At 38.0% G+C, this 12,912-nt stretch overlaps 1 protein-coding gene across 12 annotated transcripts in view; it reads right to left on the minus strand.

Annotated features, from left to right (window-relative positions):
• Slx4ip (SLX4 interacting protein) overlaps nt 1-12,912 on the minus strand; it is a 186,897-nt gene that overhangs the window by 69,868 nt on the left and 104,117 nt on the right. The window lies entirely within an intron of this gene.

Consider the following 12,912-nt stretch of genomic DNA (forward strand, 5'->3'; position numbering starts at 1 on the left):
TTATGAGGTAAGAGAAACACTGCTTTTAATTCAATTTCAGCATACTGTCTCACTAATTAGACATGTCAATTGGCTCATGTATTTGTGATATTTAAAAAAGATAAAAAATTCAGAAGCCCCACCATACATTGGAAAGATACACTGTGTAGTGTTTTCTGCACTACCAGGAAAATGCAATCTACAGTAGGAAATAGGGGGAACTATATACAAAATTGATACCCAAGGACTGATAAATCCAATTTGGGATGACTGCAGCAGGCTCAGATCACCTCAAACCCATTTCGCTGGTAGACTCTTCATACATTAAAACATGAACAAAGTTTTAATCTGCTCTAAAGAGCAACTGTAGCAAGAGTTCCTTTACTGTGAACACTTGTATCCTTCAAACAGTATGTAAAACCCTTGATTAAACCCAACAGGAGTTTCTAAGAAAATACAAACACTGGTCTCTTCTCTCCTGATTTTCATTTTCAGCCCAAAGATGCAGTCAGTGCCTTGTGGAATACAGAGATATCTGTTTACAGTTGAGTATCTTGGCATTGTTCACACAACAGAAAGGCAGCCTTGCCTCATACTGTTCTTTTAGCAATTAAAGAATTTTGCTTCACATGCAGGGTTCGGCTATGACTGAGCTAGAAAATATGTGAAAGACATACATGGAAACAAAGATTGCTAAAATTTGGCCATAAATACCCTATAAGGCTAGAACTAAAAATAGTATGACAAAAATAGAGCACAGGCCTACAGCAGAAAGTTTGCCCCTATAGTTACGGAGCTTTCCTTCCGTGAGGCAGGTCTCACGAGTACAAGGCAGATAGGGTAGAAGGTGGTCAAGACAGCCAGTAACTGACCATGACACACTTAGCGAAGCAGCCTTTTTAGAGCCAGGGCAGCACATTTGAGAGGCAGGTGAGAGGATCAAGTAAGAGACAGATACGGCATTTCTAGCCTAACAGGGACTTATGCTCACTTCCTCGAGAATCCAAGTGGAACAGTTTGAGTTTGATTGTTTGGGAACAATGACTACTTGTGCTGGACTCAAAATAAACATATTTTTAATACATGTAATTAGCTCCTTTTTCTAAGAGGAATGGGATACTCTTAGGCTCTCACTATATAAAGTGACTATTAAAATGTAATCAAACTGGCTGCTCATGAAATCTCAATCATGAGATGATCTAAAGATAAAAATGATAAAAGCACTGAGACACTGAATATAGGGAAAAGTCATAACCTGTCTTCAACAGGCTCTTCTCCTTTCTTAGATGCTCACACAAATTATTCCAGAGCAATTTCAGTGTCAGTACACATACATTTTAAAGGAACCACTTAAAGTCGAGGCAACAAACCATCTACTTTTCTTTGAGAGAAAAGCTGAGCTTGCTGGCAAGATCTGCCCTCTTGCAGCTGCTGCTGCTGGTCCTGTCATGCATGGTGCATCCATGCTAAGTCATGTCTTGCTGCCCTGAAGTAGGTTCTCGTTGGAGCAATGCCCTGAGTAGGTAGTAGGTGGAGGGATGTGGTTACGTGTGGCACACTGAGAAACTCCAGACTCATGCTTTGCCTGGGAGGTGATTCACATACCCCTGGACCTAAAACAAACTACATCAACTGTCTCTTGGGGAAAACTGACTAAATATCAACACAAAAGGTCTAAGAACAACATGGTAAAGCTCAAGGAGAATGCAGGAAAATCTGGGCCTGGAATGGTGGATTCTAGAACACTTTTAATGTAAGTCACATCAGAAGCTTTTCAGATAAGATTCCCACTGGGTGAACTATTAGTCTCTCTGAGGAAATGAATGAACTGATTTGGATCATACAGACATGTGTCAGTAAGCTAAAGCCTGGAATTCTAAGAAGGTGAGTGGCAGTAGGCGACACTGGCCTGAGAAACACTAAGATTTGAAGAGGACAGTCCCATCATACTGAACCTTGTGCCTTCCTTTCCCAGCTTCAGGTCACCAAGAATCCTTTGCAAAAATAATGATGGCAAAGTCTTAATGATATTACCTTTCCATTGCAAACATATTATTCTATAATTCTGAGAGAAGGAGAATGGTGGGAGAGTTTTATGGTGACTTCCAAAAGCTGACTGAAAACAATTATCCTAGAAAAGATTTTTTTGGCCACTATCACTAGCTTCTTCTCCATTCAATATTACCTTTTAATAAAATTTACTTTTATTTCTTACTTGAAAAAGTTACTGCACAAATGACTACAATGGGGGAAAAAAAGTACAATAGTATTTTGAAAGTTGCATAAAAGCCACAACCTGACTATCCCCATCCTCTGGCAAGCAAGAGACCTGGAGAAGGAAGCAAAGTCCATGACAAAAACCAAATGCACCAAGCCCCAAGCAGACCAGTGAAAGCACAAAAATTCAGGACCAAGAGGGTATTCAGGCAGTGTCTGACCAAACCCCTGCATTTGTAGTGAGATGGTGAAGCTCTGAAGCTCAGAGAGGTCAAAGATCATACAGTTGACCCCTAAACAACACAAGGGCTATGGGACTTGTCCCCCTGCATAGTCAGAAATCCAAGTATAACTTTTGACTCCCCTAAAACTTAACTAATAATAGCCTGCTACTGACTAACAAGCCTTATCAATGATAGTCAATTAACAAATATTTTATTTGTTATATGTATTATACATGGTGAAAAATACTACAGAAACACAAGAGATCATGGGGGTAGGTACTGGGGATTAAATCCAGGGACTCAAACATCATAACAACTCCAACCACTGAGCAGTATCTTCAGCCCTTTTAAAAAATTTATTTTGAGACAAGGTCATGCTAAGTTGCTCAGGATGGCATTAAACTTCTGATCTTCCTGCCCCAGCCTCCAGGACAGGTGGGATTACAAGTATGTGCCAACCACACCTGTCTGAGAACACTTTCTATGGTGACAAGCAATTTACTGGAAAGATAAACTGCTCATGTGGAGATGACTCTCTCACATGGCAATTTACTCACATATTTGCAACATCCAAGTTCACTGCAATAGCAATGGTGACTTATGAAATTATTATGTAGTATGATATGTTCTACAGTTAATCTTATGCAGTTACAATTTAAAATTGCGTCTTTATATTTGTTCATAACTATCTCAACTGTATATTGTGTCATGCACATTGTGTTTGTGTACATAACTCTGGACAAATATTAATTTTACAAAAGATCTGTATATATTTTATGGTAGGAAATGATAAAATAGACTATTATTTTTATATATTTTATGCACTCATGATATGTCTTATTTTCCTTAATTTTTCCAATGTTTCTAGGTTATAAGTTTCTCAAACTATTACAAATCTCCAAAAAAAAATTCTGTCTATAAATGGATCCTCGTAGTCCAAATCTGTGTTGTTCAAGGATCAAGTTTATATCCATACTCAACTATCTGCCTTACTGACTGACCAACATGAAAGAGGGAACAAGGAACTAACTATATCCTCATGTGTCTCTGGCTCATGACAATGAAGGATGGCAAATGATAAAAGGAGAGGATTTAAAACAGGCATATTAACCTCCACATCTACCTGAGGTACTCAGTCACCCTTCACAACAAATCACATAAGAATTCCTGGTTGCTGGAATAGTTTCAACTTTTCCTTTTCAATAGAGAACCCTTTTCCGAAAAACAAAGGAGTGAGGAATTTTTGGTTTAAATAACAGTCAAAGATGAGGATATAGCTCAGTGGTAGGGTGCTTGCCTAGCATGTGCAAGGCCCTGGGTCTTATCTCCAGCACCACAATCAGTCGATCAAAGAGCAGCATATAAGGCACAAAGATGTATCATTTTCTGAAGGGAAATCAAATGGCCCATAAGTGTGTCTGTCATTGGGAATACAATATTTTTTGAGGGTTAAATACAAGTGAATTCTTTTTCCCACTAATGAAAATGAAAACTGGAGCCAGTGGAAGGTGAGGTCCTCGGCAGCGTGGAGCATTCCCCCCTCTTCCCGTGCCTGCAGCGCCTGGCTGTGCTGCTACCTGGTTCCACACTACAGAGGCATAGGGGGTCATAAAGGCCATTGTCCTGAGTTCCAGAAGATAGAGCAGAAGTGAACAACAGAAAGAGGGACACTCTCAGGCTCCTTGATGAAAACTGAAGCCCATTGGAAAAGTGAAGAGAATCTCTGCAATAAAGGCACATCAGACCACCATACTTGCTAAGTTGGAGGGATCATTAATCATCACCTCCCACTGTAACCTGGACTATCTTCAGGGGAAGGGCAGCTGTTCAATCCTGCAGGAGGACAGGGAGCTCAACTTGGGACTTGCAGCCAGAAATCTGTCTGAATCTCATGGATGTGCTACTGGCTTGCTGAGACTCATTGACTTATACCTGCACACTGCTGCCCACGTTGTCTATTGTGACAGCAGAGACATACCCTGAAGGAGACCCTTCATTTTTATTTTTCATTTGCAAAATTTTGTTTTTCTACTTTGACTTTTTAATATTTTTTCTACTCTTCAAATTTTTATCTTTCTCTTCTTTTTTTCCTGTTTTCTTTCTCTCTCTCACTCATTCTCTCGCTCTCCCATATTGTTCTTCATCTCCCTTTTTGTTCCTGTTCTGGCCCTAATTTGGATTTCTTCTTTATTTTTCTTTGCTTCTCTTTTTTCCTTCTCTCAATTGTCATTAGTTTTAAAGGAAAGTAAATACAGTTTCTAGCCTCCCTATTGCTGTTAGGTTGTTCTGTTATTGTCTTTGTTCTCTCATTCTGTCTTTTCCTCTTGTCTTCAAAAGTTTCTTAGAGTGTGCGTGATCTTCCTGTGTACTCTGGCCTCACTGCTAACCTTTCCCTATTCTTCTACCTATCCATCCCTCCCTCCCCAACTCCTTCTAACTCCCCATCCCGAAGGGTAAAGCTGCTATACTGAAGAGTTTATTCACTATAAACATATGTTGGGCTGGTCCCTGATTTTGATTTAATTCACACAGTTAAAGGTGATAGCTTATAGATTTGAGATAGTAGACCTTTGTCTGAGGAACAGCAAATGAAAATTTTTTCCCACATTGTGGGTGGTCTCTTCACACTGCTGGTGGCTCTTCTTGCTGTGCAGAAGCTTTTTAATGAGAAGAGATCCCACTTGTTGATTGTTTGTGCTAGTTCATGGCCAACTGAGATTATGTTCATAAAATCTTTTCCTACACCAATGTCTTCAAGAGTTCTACCTAACCTCTCTTCCAGCCAGTTCAGCATATCTATTTTAACGTTTAGATCTTTAATCCATTTTGATTTTAGTTTAGTGCATGGTGAGAGACATAGGTCTAGTTTATTTTTCTACCACCATTTATAAAAGAGACTATTTTTCCTTCAGTGAGGGTGTTTGGCTCCTTTGTCGAAGATGAGGTGGCTGAGTGTGTCTGGAATTGTTTCTGCATCTTCTAATCTGTTCCACTGGTCCTCAGGTCTGTTTAACTTACAGCTGAAAATGCCAGAAAAACAAAATTTTAAAAAATCTCCAAACAAGATAAACACAAAAATTCCATATCAAGAAAACTAAAAGCAAAGAGAATATTACAATTCGGAAAGAGAAATGAAAACTTATAGAACAAAAGCAACTTCTCATATCACAGAGGTCACAAAGAGATGTACCAATACTTTTCAGCTTCTGAGAGACAATAATAGTCTACGCAGAATCCAAGATCCAGTGAATGGATACCCTTCAGGAATAAAGGACAAACAAGACAGTCTCAGAAGGAAGACAGTTAAGAATTGTTAATCATCAGATCTACTCTAAAAACAGGAAATGATAAAAGAAAGAAATTTGGAACATCAAGAAGGAAAAAATATAGCAATAAAAACATTTATTGAATACAACCACAGTCTTTCCTTCTTTTGAGACTTTGCATCATATGTAATGATTAAAGCAAAAGTTTTAACACTGCTGTGCTTTATATGGAATAAATATTTGAGAAATTTATATTATGAAAAAAGGAGGGTAAATGGGCAAAAAAGAGGTAAAGATTTCTGCACTTCACTCATATTGGGAAAATTTTGACATGAATAGACCAATAGATTGAGAATCCTCTATCTATATATCCATCTGTATCTCAGGCACTGACATAGCTACACCTACAGCAACCCCAAAGGGAAATGAAATGGAACACTCTGATACTCAACCACCTGGACCCACTGAACTGGCAACAAAAGGGGATCTGGGAAAAATGAAATCAGAAATAATTTCTCAGATAACAGGAGAAATTGTGGCCCTAGTGCAAGACATGATTAATAAATCTAGAGAGGAGCTCAGGAACATGAGGGAATCCCAACATAGGAAACAAATGGAATCCATAAAACAGATCCAAATAGATTTCCAGGACATGAAAAACTCCACTGAAAGTCTACACAGCAGAATGAGGCAACGTGAGGACAGAATTTCAGATATAGAAGATAAGATTGCAATTAGTGACCAGGAAAAGAAAAACTGCTTCAAAATTATAAGGGAACATGAGAAATCAATCCAGCAGCTGCTAGATGATGCAAAGAAGAATAACATAAGACTGATCAGAGTCAATGAAGAAACAGGAGAGAGTGCAGATGACATAAAAAAAACTCTTCACAGAAATAATGGCAGAAAACTTCCCAAGCAGGGGAAAAGAGCTTGACATACAGATAAGTAAAGCATATAGGACTCTAAATAGCCTTGATCTAAAAAAATCTACACATAGGCATTTAATTGTTAAGATTCCAGAAAGTCAACAGAAGAACAAAGTTCTACAAGCAGTTAGAAAAAAGAAACAAATCACATACAAAGGAAAGCCCATCAGAATCACAGAAGACTTCTCAACACAAACCATCAAGGCAAGAAGAGCTTGGAGTGACATATTCCAAGCCCTAAAAGAAAACAGCCTCCAACCCAGATTGATGTACCCTGCAAAACTATCTTTCAAAATGGATGGAGAAGATAGTTTCATGACAAAGAGCACCTTAGGAACTTCATGAATACCAAACCAGCACTCCAAAGAATTTTACACAATATCCTAGGAACAGACATTGAGGATCACAACCGCAAGAAGTAAAGCAGAATGAACCCATCTGGCAAGACAAGAAATTAAATGTAAAGGGGGAGAACCCAACAAAAAGAAAAAGTCATGGCAATGATATGTCAATACATTTCAGTTATAACCATCAACGTTAATGGTCTCAATTCACCAATCAAAAGAAACAGACTGGCAGAATAGGTCAAGAAGCAAAATCCAACAATATGCTACATACAAGAAACACACTTAATTCAAAAGGAAACTCATAGACTGAAGGTTAAAGGGTGGAACAATACGCCATGCGACGGGAACCCAAAAAAAAGCAGGAGGAGCTATCCTCTTTGCAAATCAAGTAGATTTCAAACCAACACTGATTAAGAGAGATGAAGAAGGACACTACATCCTTGTAAAGAGAACAATCCAAGAGGAAGAGATGACAATCATAAATATCTATGCACCAAACACTAGTGTGCCCAATTATATAAAACAAATACTAACGGACATGAAAAGTCATATATGCACTAATACAATTGTAGTGGGGGACCTCAACACCCCACTGTCACAAATAGATAGATCAACCAGACAAAAAATAAGTAATGAAATACTAGAACTCAATCCAACTCTTGAACAAATGAACTTAACACATGTTTAGAGAGTCTTCCATCCAACAAAATCAGAATACACATTCTTCTCAGGTGCACATGGGTCATTCTCAAAAATAGAACACATACTCACACATAGAACATGTTTAAGTAAGTGCAAAGGATTTCAAGTTATCCCCTGTATATTATGAGATCATAGTGGGATGAAATTGGAGATCCACAGCAAAAGAAACTGGAAAAATTTCATAAACACGTGGAAATTGAACAACACACTTCTGAATAACCAATGGGTCACAGAGGAAATTAAAGAAGAAATCAGACAGTTCCTTCAATTAAATGACAATGACAATACAACATATCGGAATCTATGGGACACAATGAAAGCAGTCTTTTGAGGGAAATTCATAGCAGTGAAAACGCATATTAGGAAAACAGAATGAGCCCAATTAAACAACCTGAGGCTGCACATCAAGCTTCTAGAAAAAGAAGAGTAGGACAATCCCAGAGCTCATACAAGGGAGGAAATTATAAAGATCAGAGGAGAAATCATTGCAATGGGACTAAGTGAATGATACAAAAAAAATCAATGAAGCCAAGAGTTGGTTCTTCGAAAGAATCAACAAAATTGACAAATCCTTAGCCAACCTTATCAGAAAAAGGAAAGAAAAGGCCCAAATCCAGGTAATTAAGAATGAAAGAGGTGAAATTACAACAGATCCAGCAGAAATCCAGAGAATCATCAATACCTACTTCCAGAACCTATACGCCAATAAGATGGACAACACAGAAGAAATGGACAGATTTCTAGATACATATGAATTACCAAAGTTGAACAAAGAAGACCTAAAAATTCTAAACAACCCAATATCAACCAATGAAATTGAAAATGTAATTAAAAACTTATCAACTAAGAAAAGCCCGGGTCCTGATGGCTTCACTGATGAATTCTACAAGACATTTAGAGAGGAACTGCTGCCACTACTGTTTAAACTCTTCCATGAAATTGAAAGGGAAGCAATACTCCCAAATTCATTCCTGGAAGCAAGCATCACCTTGATCCCCAAAGCAGAGAAAGACCCAACCAAAAGGAGAACCATAGGCCAATCTCACTAATGAACATAGATGCAAAAATCCTTAATAAGATACTGGCAAATAGAATGCAGATCATCAAGATCATACACGCTGATCAAGTGGGATTCATTCCAGGCATGCAGGGATGGTTCAACATATGCAAATCAATCAATGTAATACATAATATCAATAGAGCCAAGGACAAAAACCACATGATTACCTCCATAGACACAGAAAAAGCATTTGACAAAATCCAACATGCATTTATGATAAAAACCCTACCAAAAATTGGAATAGATGGTCTCTACCTCAAACTGATAAAAGCCATCTATGAAAAACCAACAGCCAATATCATACTAAATGGTCAAAAACTGAAATCCTTCACACTAAAATCAAGAACAAGACAAGGATGTCCACTATCACCACTCTTGTTCAATATAGTTCTGGAAACAATAGCCACAGCCATTAGGCAAGAGAAAGAAATAAAAGGAATAAAGATAGGTAATGAAGAAGTCAAATTGTCATTATTTGCAGATGACATGATGCTCTATGTAGAAGACCCCAAGAACTCCACCAAAAGTCTTCTAGACTTAATAACCATATTCAGTCAAGTAGCTGGTTAGAAGGTCAACACACAAAAATTAATAGCTTTCCTCTACACGAATGACAGACTCACTAAGAGAGAAATAGGGCAAATAATTCCTTTCGCAATAGCATCCAAAAAACTGAAATACCTAGGAATCAACCTAATGAAAGAAATCAAAGACCTCTTCTCTGAAAACTATGTCACTCTGAAAAGACAGCTTGAAGATGATATCAGAAAATGGACAGACATCCCCTGCTTCTGGGTAGGAAGGATTAATAGAGTGAAAATGGCCATACTTCCAAAACTGCTATATAGATTTAATGCAATTCCAATTGAGATCCCAGCAGCATACTTCATGGACCTTGAGAAAGCAATCCAAAAATTCATTTGGAACAAGAAGAGACCCAGAATAGCAAAAGCAATTCTAGGTAACAGAGACATGGCAGGGGGTATCACAATCCCCAACCTGCAACTCTACTACAAAGCTACTGTGATAAAAACAGCATGGTACTGGCAAAGAAACAGACCTGAGGACCAGTGCAACAGATTAGAAGATGCAGAAACAATGCCAGACACACTCAGCCATCTCATCTTCAATAAAGGAGCCAAACACCCTCACTTGAGGAAAGATAGCCTCTTTAATAAATGGTGCTGGAAAAATTGGGCTTCAACTTGCCAAAGATTAAAACTAGACCTATATCTCTCACCATGCACTAAACTAAAATCAAAATGGATTGAAGATCTAAATATTAAAATAGAAACTCTGAACCAGTTGGAACAGAGGTTAGGTAGAACCCTTGAAGACATCGGTGTAGGAAAAGATTTTATGAAGAAAACCTCAGTTGCCTGTGAACTAGCACAAAGAATTAACAAGTGGGATCTCTTCTTATTAAAAGGCTTCTGCACAGCAAGAGAAACCACCAGCAGTGTGAAGAGACAACCCACAATGTGGGAAAAAACCTTCATGTGCTTTTCCTCAGACAAAGGTCTACTATCTCGAATCCATAAAGATCTTAAAAAGATCAGACCTCCAAAATTTAAAGACCCAATCCAAAAATGGGCATCTGAAATGAACAGACATTTCTCAGACAAAGAAGTAGAAACAGCAAATAAATACATGAAAAAATGTTCAACATCACTGGTCATTCGAGAGATGCAAATCAAAACAATGCTGAGATTCCACCTCACTCCAGAAAGAATGGCTGCTATCATGAAATCAACCAATAACAAATACTGGTGGGGCTGTGGGGAAAAAGGAACCCTGCTCCACTGCTGGTGGAAGCGTAGACTGGTGCAACCACTATGGAAATCAGCGTGGAGATACCTCAAAGAACTAGGACTGGAAGTCTCATTTGACCCCACTATTCCACTGCTGGGGATCTTCCCCAAAGAATTAAAAGAATCATACCACAGTGATATATGTGAACCCATGTTCATAGCAGCAGTTTGTGATAGCTAAAACTTGGAAACAGCCCAAATGCCCATCACCTGGAGACTGGGTAAAGAAAATGTGGTCTTTTTTATAAAATGGAGTACTACTCAGCCATAGAAAATGAGAAATTAGAGACATTTATAGCTAGATGCACATTGAGGCGATACTCTTAAGTGAAATAAAGAGGACACACATGTAAAAATACCAAATAGTTTCTCTGGTGTGAGAAACTGAAAGTGTAAATAAGGACTAAAATGTACAATAGGTAATGTGAAATAGGAAGAAAAGGGGCAAAGGGGAAGGAAGTGGGAGGGCTAGGGGAAAGGATAGAAGGGAATGGGATTAATATGAGAAAATGGAAAAATAGGAACAAAATCTTTGTAAATAGGGAGGAATGGAGGGGTTGAAGGGAGGGCTGGGCAAGGGTGAAAAATAAGAACCAAGAGAGATTATGTAAAGGTGCAAATTTCCAATGATGAATGTCATTATATTGTATACCTAAAATGTACCAATGATTAGAATGAATAATCGATAATGCAAAATAGGAAGAAAAGGTCCAAAGGGGTAGGGGTAGTGGGAGGGGCAGGAGAAAGGAAAGAAGGGAAAGGAAAAATGCTGAGAAATGGAAAAAATGGAAATAAAGTCTTTGTAAATAGGGAAGGGTGGAGGGGGTGAAGGGAGGGGTAGGAATGGGGAAAAAATAAGAACCAAGATGCATTATGTAAAGGTACAATTCCAATGAGAAATGTAATTGTGTTGTATACCTACAATGTACCAATAAAAGAATTTAACAAAAAAAAAAAAAAAAAAAAGAAAAGAAATGGAATCCATGAAACAGATTCAAACAGATATTCAGGAGATCAAAAACTCCCTTGAGGGCCAGGGATTTACCTTAGTGGTTCAGTCGCTTGCCTCGCAAGCACAAGGAGCCGAGTTCAATCAACGGTACAAAAAAAAAAAAAAAAAACACCATTGAAAGTATCCACAGCAGATTAAAGGAATCTGAAGATAGAATATCAGATATAGAAGACAGCATCACGGTTAGAAACCATGAAAATAGAGATTTCTTAAAAATAGTAAGGGACCATGAGAAATCAATCCAACAACTGCTAGACGATACAAAGAAGAATAACATAAGACTGATAGGAGTCCATCAAAAAACAGGAGAAAGCACAATTGACATAAAAAAACTGTTCACAGAAGTAATAGTGGAAAACTTCCCAGACAGAGGTAGAGAATTGGACATACAAATAAGTAAGGCATATAAACTCCAACTAGCCATGATCAAAAAAAAACTACATCTAGACATATAATAGTCAAGATCCCAGAAACCCAACAGAAAAACAAAATCATAGAAGCAGTTAGAGAAAAGAAACAAATCACCTCCCAAGAATGCCCATCAGAATCACAGCAGACTTCTCAACACAAACCCTCAAATCAAGGAGAGCCTGGAGGGAAGTATTTCAAGCCCTAAAAGAAAATAACTTCCAACCTAGACTGTTGTATCCTGTAAAATTACCTTTCAAAATCGATGGGGAAATTAGATACTTCCACAACAAAGAACACCTGAGAAATTTTGTGAACACCAAACCAGCACTACAAGCAATTCTAAACAATATCCTAGAAAAAAGCAACGAAGGTCACAACTCCATGAGGCCCAACACAGGGAAGACACCAGGCAAGGTAAGACACTAAAGGGAAAGAGGGAAAAAATAAGACATAAAAGAGCCAACAAAAGTAAAACATCATGACAAGGAGAAATCAATATCTATCAACTATAACCATCAATGTTAATGGCCTCAATTCACCAATCAAAAGAAATAGATTGGCAGAATGGAACAAAAAGGAAAATGTAACAATATGCAGTATACAAGAAACACACCTAACTCAAAAAGAAACTCATAGACTGAAAGTAAAAGGATGGAAAACAGTTCTCCATGCCACAGGAACCCAGAAGAAAGCAGGGGTAGCAATCTTATTTGCAGACAAAGTAGATTTCAAACCAAAACTAATTAAGAGAGACAAAGATGGTCACTACATTCTTGTGAAGGGAACAATCCAAAAGGAAGAGGTGACAATCCTAAATATATACGCACCAAATATGAATGCCCCCAACTATACAAAACAAATATTAATAGACATGAAAAATCAAAAACACACTAACACAATTGTAATGGGGGACCTCAATACCCCACTATCACAAATAGACAGATCATCTAGACA

Source organism: Heterocephalus glaber, unplaced genomic scaffold, assembly GCF_053883595.1.
Source record: "Heterocephalus glaber isolate CG9 unplaced genomic scaffold, H.glaber_assembly_v1.0 deba00001532, whole genome shotgun sequence".
NCBI classification, from domain to species: Eukaryota; Metazoa; Chordata; class Mammalia; order Rodentia; family Bathyergidae; genus Heterocephalus; species Heterocephalus glaber.